Here is a 7,957-nt window from a genome sequence, read left to right on the forward strand (position 1 = left end):
GATCGGTGAGCAGCGTTACGGTATGCCCTTGAAAGTAAGGTCGGAGTCTCCGAGCTGCAACCAACAAGGCGTAGGTCAGTTTTTCTAATTTAGTGTACCTAGTCTCGGCGTCCCTCAACGCGCGGCTAATGTAGTAGACTGGTCGCTGGACTTTCATTTCTCTTTGACAAGAACAGCCGCGAGGGCGTGGGAGAGACGCCAGGTACAAAAATAGTTCCTCCCCAGGCTCAGGCTTTGCCAGCACGGGGGTGAGCTAAGGTAGCTTTTAATTCTTCGAACGCCTGTTGGCATTCAGAGGTCCAACAGAAGTTCTTCGGCGCTTGAGGGTTTGAAAAAAGGGCAAACATCGTTCGGCCGACCTTGCGACAAAGCGATTAAGAGCCGCTATCCTTCCCGTGAGGCACTGAACCTCCTTGATCGACCTTGGGGCGGTCATCTCTTGGATGGCGCGAATTTTCTCTGGATTGGCCTCAATCCCGCGCCCCGATACCATGAAGCCCAGAACTTTCCTGAGGTTACCTCAAAAGCACATTTGGTCGGTTCAGCTTCATTCTATACTTTCGAAGAGCGCAAAGGTTTCCTCGAGGTCGGCGACATGATTTCGGAAGACCTGCTTTTTACAAGCATATCGTCCACGTAAATCTCCATGTTCCGGCCGATCTGCTCTTTGAAGATTTTGTTCACTAGTCGTTGATAGGTTGCGCCCGTATTCTTGAGGACGAACGGCATGACCCTGTAGCAGTAAAGGCCGCGATTAGTGATGAAAGCTGTCTTTTCTTCATCTTCTGGTGCCATTCTAATCTGATTATAGTCGGAGAACGCATCCATAAAAGTGAGGAGCTCATGGCCTGAGGTAGCGTCCACCAGTTGGTCGATCCTGGGAAGGGGGTAGCTGTCCTTTGGACAAGCCTTATTCAGCTTTTTGAAATCGATACACATCCTCCACTTGCCGTTTGCTTTCTTGACCAAAACAACATTGGAGATCCACTCAGGATAATTGACTTCCTTAATAAATCCGGCCTTGAGAAGCTTATCCACTTCCTCGCTATCGCCTTCTGCCTCTCCGGGGCATGACTCTGGATTTTTTCTTTCGTCGGCCGATGTTTAGGGTCGACTGCCAGATGATGTTCTATGACTTCTGTGTCGATCCCCGGCATATCCGCTGGGACCCATGCGAAAACGTCCGCATTCCTTCGGAGGAAATCCACAAGACGCGTCCGCACCTCCTCCCCCAGGTTGGAGCCAATTAACACCACATGCTCCGTGTTCCCATCATTCAAAGGGATTGGTATTAGGTCTTCGATTGGACTGCCCCTCTCTTCAGTGAGGTCATCGCGAGCATCCAATCCATCAACCGGATAGAGGTCCGCTTGATCGCTTCTTTGCAAGGCGATGTTGTAGCAATGTCTGGCCAGGGCTTGGTCTCCCCGGACCTCTCCGATCCCCTGGTTGGTGGGGAATTTCAATTTCAAATGGTAGGTTGAAACAACAGCTCTGAGGGCATTGAGGCCGGGTCGGCCAAGGATTGCATTGTAGGCTGATGGCCCTTTACCACCAGAAAATTCACCAGAGCTCTGGACTGCTTTGGATACTGACCCGCGGTCACAGTCAGAGCTATCATTCCCTCCGTCGGAACGGCGTCATCGGTAAACCTTATCAAGGGGGAGCAAATCGGTCTCAGATGACCGCTAAGAGTGGGCATTCTTGAAAAAGCATCGTAGAACAAGATGTCGGCCAAACTTTCATTGTCAACAAGAATGCGACGGACGTCGTAATTCGCTATGTTCAAGGAGACTACGACCGCGTCGTTATGAGGGAATTGGACTCCCTGGGCATCTTTTTCGGTGAAGGTTATGGGTTCTTCAACCTTTTGCCGCTTAGGGGATGCAGTTGGTGCGCTGATTGCCTCCCGTCGGGATTCCCCGGAGATGATGTTGACGGAATCCGGCAGAGACCGATCATCTGGCCACCCCTTACTGGCGACCATAGCCAGAGGTAGTTGTGCGGAGACCTCGTGAGAGGGCATCAGATGAGGGAAGGAGGATTGGGCGTCGGAAAAGATGGCTGGAAGCGGATCCGTTGAGCGCTCCTTTAAGAACAAGGGTACTGCGAAGACACAGCCCTTCCTCTAGCGCCAATCCTGTTGGTGCAAAAATCTGCTTGCGCCGGAGAAGCTGGAGTCGGGGAAGCCGCGGTCGCCACCGGGACCTGCAAAGGAAGTCTAAACCGGAGGTGGGGTTGCTCCAGCAAGATCCTCCGACGCTCAAGTCAGTTCTCTGCCTCAACAAGAATGGAGTGCTCGAACGGAGAATTTAGCAGAGTTTTGAGATAAGGAATGAGCTTATCGAATAACATATCTGGGTCCCCCTTTTATAGGCAGAGGAGGCAACGGATTGATGGCGACATTTGTAACCATCTGGTAGTGGGCTGCCCATGGTCAGGAAAATTTATTGCGAAGGGTAGTGGAGTAGACCCGTGGCTATTGTCATGGCCTGCCACGTAGAGCCTGTTGCAGGTAGTGGAGCGGCGTCCGTTGCCGCTAGTTGTCAGGGAGTAGTGGAGTCGCGCCGCACCTGCCGCAGGGAGCGGAGCAGAATCGTGGCCGTTGACACAGCCTGTCAGAGAGTAATGGGTCCGCCGCAGGGGGTGATGGAGCCGCGTGGAATCTGCTACAGGAAGTGGAACAGGATCATGGTTGTTATTGGGACCTGCCAGGGGGCGCGGATCTGTTGATTGAAGCTCGGCAGCGGTCAGAGTCCGGCCTCTGTAGAGGTCCGGGAGGGGTCCTCCTTGCGGTTGGGGTCGTGGGTGGAGCCCGGCTTCCGTGGGAGTCCGGGCGGGACCCTCTCGGAGCTGAAGTTGCGGACGGAGCCCGGCTCCTGTAGGAGTCCGGGCGGAGTCCTCTGCAAACAAAGTTAAAGGTGAAGTCCGGCTCCCGTAGGAGTCCGGACAGAGCTTACCAGCAGTTGATACTGAGAGCGGGGCCCGACTCCCGTAGGAGTCCGGGCGGAGTCCTCTGCAAACAAAGTTAAAGGTGAAGTCCGGCTCCCGTAGGAGTCCGGACGGAGCTTACCAGCAGTTGATACTGAGAGCAGAGCCCGGCTCCCTTAGGAGTCCGGGCGGAGTGCTCTGCAAACAAAGTTAAAGGTGAAGTCCGGCTCCCGTAGGAGTCCGGACGGAGCTTACCAGCAGTTGATACTGAGAGCGGAGCCTGGCTCCCGTAGGAGTCCGGGCGGAGTCCTCTGCAAACAAAGTTAAAGGTGAAGTCCGGCTCCTGTAGGAGTCCGGACGGAGCTTACCAGCAGTTGATACTGAGAGCGGAGCCCGGCTCCCGTAGGAGTCCGGGCGGAGTCCTCTGCCAACAAAGTTAAAGGTGAAGTCCGGCTCCCGTAGGAGTCCGGACGGAGCTTACCAGCAGTTGATACTGAGAGCGGAGCCCGACTCCCGTAGGAGTCCAGGCGGAGTCCTCTTGAGGTCGAAGTTGTCGGCGGAGTCCGGCTCCCGTAGGAGTCCGGACGAAGTCTGTCTGCAGTCGTTGGAGTCATCGGCGGGGCCCGGCTCCCGTAGGAGTCCGAGCGGAGCTGTCTTGTAGCTGAAGTTGTTGGTCGTCGAGGATGAAGTCCGGCTCCCGTGGGAGCCCGGGCGGAGATTTCTTTTGAGGTTGGCCTTGCTGGCGGAGCCGTTGATTCTGTGGAGGACTTCGGCTGGGGGTATTTTATACCCAACATATACCAATTTCAAAATTTAAATTTTAAATTTTAAATTTTAAATTTTAAATTTTGAATTTTAAATTTCAAACAAATTTTAAATTTTAAATTTTTTGAATTTTAAATTTTGAATTTTAAATTTTAAATTTTGAATTTCAAATTTAAAATTTCACCCAAATTTTAATTTTCAAATTTTGAATTTCAAATTTTTGAATTTTGAATTTTGAATTACAAATTTCAAATTTCAAATTTTAAATTTTGAATTTCAAATTTTTGAATTTCGAACAACTTTCAAAATTCAAATTTCAAATTTTTATATTTCAATTTTTTTTGAATTTTGAATTTCGAACAACTTTCAAAATTCAAAATTCAAAATTCAAATTTTAAATTTTAAAATTTAAATTTAAACTTTTAGATTACAACTTAATCTACGCATGTAAATATATATATCATATCTAAGAACCCGCTCTGATACCATTCATGAAAAAAATTCAATGCAGGGGTAAAATGGTAATTTTAATTTTTTTTTAAAATTATGATTTTACAGTGAAAAAATATTAATTAATCTAATTAATTAATATGAATTTATCCTACATTAAAATTTAAATATGATATATAGCATGTATGCATTTAAATTTGAAATTCAAATTCGAACAGTAAACATTTTACTGTAATGTGTTCAGAACACAATACCTTTGTGCGGGTAGTAGATCACCGCAATCTGATTACTGTTAGGAGAGTCTGATCATTGCGACGCAGCCACACAGCGTGTCTGGCCTCTGTGGATCGTCCACACGAAGCTCCCGGTCTGATCAACTCCTCACGTATGCTAGCTCGTTGTAGAGCATTTTTGACGGTCGATGCTGATCGAACTCCTTCGATCGATGTCTGTCGATTCTTTGGATGCTCTAGATCATCAACAGATATGCTTGAAAGGATGTTGAAGATCTTTCTAAGATTTTGTGGGCTCACGACACTCGTAGCTCACTTTCTCACTTCCCGAACCCCAGGTTAAAACTCTAGAAAACTCACCGGAAACCTTGCACCCACTTTTCTTTCTTTTTCTCTTGAAAGGATATAGACTTCCTTCTCATGCACAAGACTTCTCACACCCCAGAATTTTTCTTCCAAAATCTTCTTCTTGCACGCCCCACTCTTTTCCTCCTTTTATAACAACGTCAAACGTCTTATCCAAAAGAAAAGATAAAGATGAGTAATTGCACATTTGAATTCAAATCAAATTTTGAATTCAAATGGACACCAACTCATCCCTTATCCACTAAAGGCATGAGGCGTAGCTTAAATTGTGCATAGAGTGATTTCATGAGAAACCTTTTCTCATGTAATAAATGGGGCATAAAAAAAGGGATAAGGTGCAAAGATTGATTGCCTATTCAAATTCAAAATTTATTTTGAATTTGAATGGCCAACCAATCATCCTTATCCATTCATATGGCACATTAAAGTGAGGCGTGGAGAGGGCTTGGCGTGAGAAAATAATTTCATGAGAAGTTCCTTCTCATGAATTCAAATAGGTGCAATGGAAGTGAGGTGGCGCATGGAGATTGGGTCAAGGTGGTTTAATTATTTAAACCAACCTAATTGAACCAAATAAGTTAGGTCTAATTAGACTAATTTAAACCTAACTTAATTAGGCTTAATTAGGCTCAATAAAATCTAAATCAAATTAGGAATTGACTAAGCCCAACCCCTGATCAAATCAGGGACCAAACCATCTTGACGATTAGGTCAACTCTTAACCTAATCGGGTCAAACCCAACTGAATCCAATTCAATTGGACTTGATCCAAAAATAATTACTCAATCAAATTGAGTTAATTAGTGATCAAATCACTAATTAAACCTCTCATAAATACTGAGTCCAAATCTGATGGGCAATCGGACATCAGAATTCATCGATATGTAACCCTGATCGAAAAGTTCCAATCAGTGGGACTCTTGACCGCGGTACCTATAATGTGTGGAACTCATGATCAGAGAATCCTGATTCTCGATCACTGAGTTCCAAACATGTAGGATTCTACATCAGCCATCAGATCAGATAGAAATCTCTAATGTGTGTGACCCCGCAGGTTCGAACCTAAATCGGTAGCACAGGAACCAATTCCTGTACTAATCAAAGTGACCATCTAGCAATGGTACCCGACGTTCGGATAGATCGAAAAGTCACAATCGCAACACTCAGAACCTACATGAATATGGTTACTGTATAATTCATCCTTTTGACCCCTGTGTTTAGGATGACTCAGAGTTAAACTGTCAACCCTAATCAGATCATCCGAATAGTGCTCAACTCAAATAGTCCTGTGACTCCTCACAAGGACTACCCTGACCAAGGTTTTGCTAAATTGAAACACGACTGTACACAGCTCCTAAACTGGAGTGGTCAATCCCATCTTGACATATGCACCGACAAGTCAAATACTTGACTACACCCAGCAGCCTTCCGTCACTGAATTAGAAAATCAGGTAGTCCAGTGTCTAAGTGCAGTGAGTTGCTTGCAAGTCATCGTGGTGGTCTCAGGTCGGAGGGACATTTATACCCATATTCCATCGGAGTAAATCTTGACAGCAGAAATAGCTCCGGAATCGGTCACATTCAGTGCAGATGTACCCTTACATCTCACCTGTATGCCATTCCAGTGTCTCCACACTCGTTGGTTAAGAAGACAACCAACCTATATGGTACACAACGACCTATGCTTGATAAATGTTGTTGTCCTTGGTAACAACGTATCATTTGGTCGCGAACAGATTTAAGGACTAAACGACAAATCCTCCTTTGTCGAGTCTAAATAGTCTTAAGGACTTCACCACAATATAGGAGTTCATTAGAAGATGAAATATTTTGTGATGAAAAATATCAAAATAATTTTTATTAATTCATAATTCATGTACAAATATACAACCATCAACAGGCTGACGATTGACTTTGAGATACTATTCCCAACAACAATTCTTACATAAACATCTGAAAAGATCAATGAATAGTGCCCCTTGCTTGCGATGAACTTCTCCACCTCTGACTCGTTTTAAATAATTTTCTTATATTGCCATCCATCTGAAGGATACCAAACATCCAAAAGGTACCAAGAAGCTAGACCTGCCAACTGATGTCGATCCTCCATCAAAAAGAACAGACTTTACATAATATTAAGTAGCAAAAATAGCCAAATGTGCATAATATGCTGGGAGAACTGCCCAAAAAAAGATGTTATGTAAGATTGTTAGTTAGCATCTGCAATGTATTAGTAGAAAAATGATTCTCATCTAGTAGTACATGATAATATATTGGTCTGCTGATATAAAGTTAAGGTATCATGATATATAGTTAAATAAATATGATACATAGTTGTTTTATTTTGATACATAGTTAATCCAATATGATATATAGTTATTTTTATTTTCAGAGATTATAGATCATGTCTTTCTGAGGTTGGAGTCATCGCAGCCGAAGAGACAGCTCTCATGCCACTAGCTCACATGCTTCTACGCCACATGGTAAACTCTAATACTTTAGATATTCTTCTTTATGTTATTTTATTCTTTATTATCTAATATAATATGTTTTATGATGTCTTGATACTCTCAGATTCGGACAACATGGGGCCATTGGTGATCCCATAGTTACACAGAGCTACGTCCAGCTCTCAGAGTCAGAGGCATGGTAGAGGACTTGCCCAGCTTGCGGCACCTCCGACTCGATCGAAAGATAGACAGTTCGTTCACGTTCAGAGCCGCACATAAGTATTATATATCTTCATTAAATATATTTAAATTTTAGCTATTTTGGAGTCTAACATTTATTATGCAAAATAAATTTTGCAGCATATTTATAGCATATTTATAGAGCCTAGGGTGCCTCATGTGGTTACTGGTATCATCCGATGATTGATGTCGGGGCTGGTGAATGAGTTCTCCAGTTAGCCATCAGAGGCTCGTGATGCAGCATGGGAGATGTTCCTAATAAGTCAAAGATGTTTAATTTTTAAATTCATGATAGATTTGTATTCTATTTATTAATATACAGTTACTTCTACTTACAGGAGTATTGTCGATTCAAAACTCTTTAGGATGAGGAGGCTGACCGTCGAACCTTCGAGGAGGTGGCCATGCAGAGGTTTTGAGATGGGTTGTATAGCTTTCGACAGTCTATCATAGAACATTTCAGTTTTGAGTCACCATCAGATTGGAAGTCTTACACAGATCACTGGATATGGACGGACATAT

This window comes from Elaeis guineensis, chromosome 10, assembly GCF_000442705.2.
Source record: "Elaeis guineensis isolate ETL-2024a chromosome 10, EG11, whole genome shotgun sequence".
NCBI classification, from domain to species: Eukaryota; Viridiplantae; Streptophyta; class Magnoliopsida; order Arecales; family Arecaceae; genus Elaeis; species Elaeis guineensis.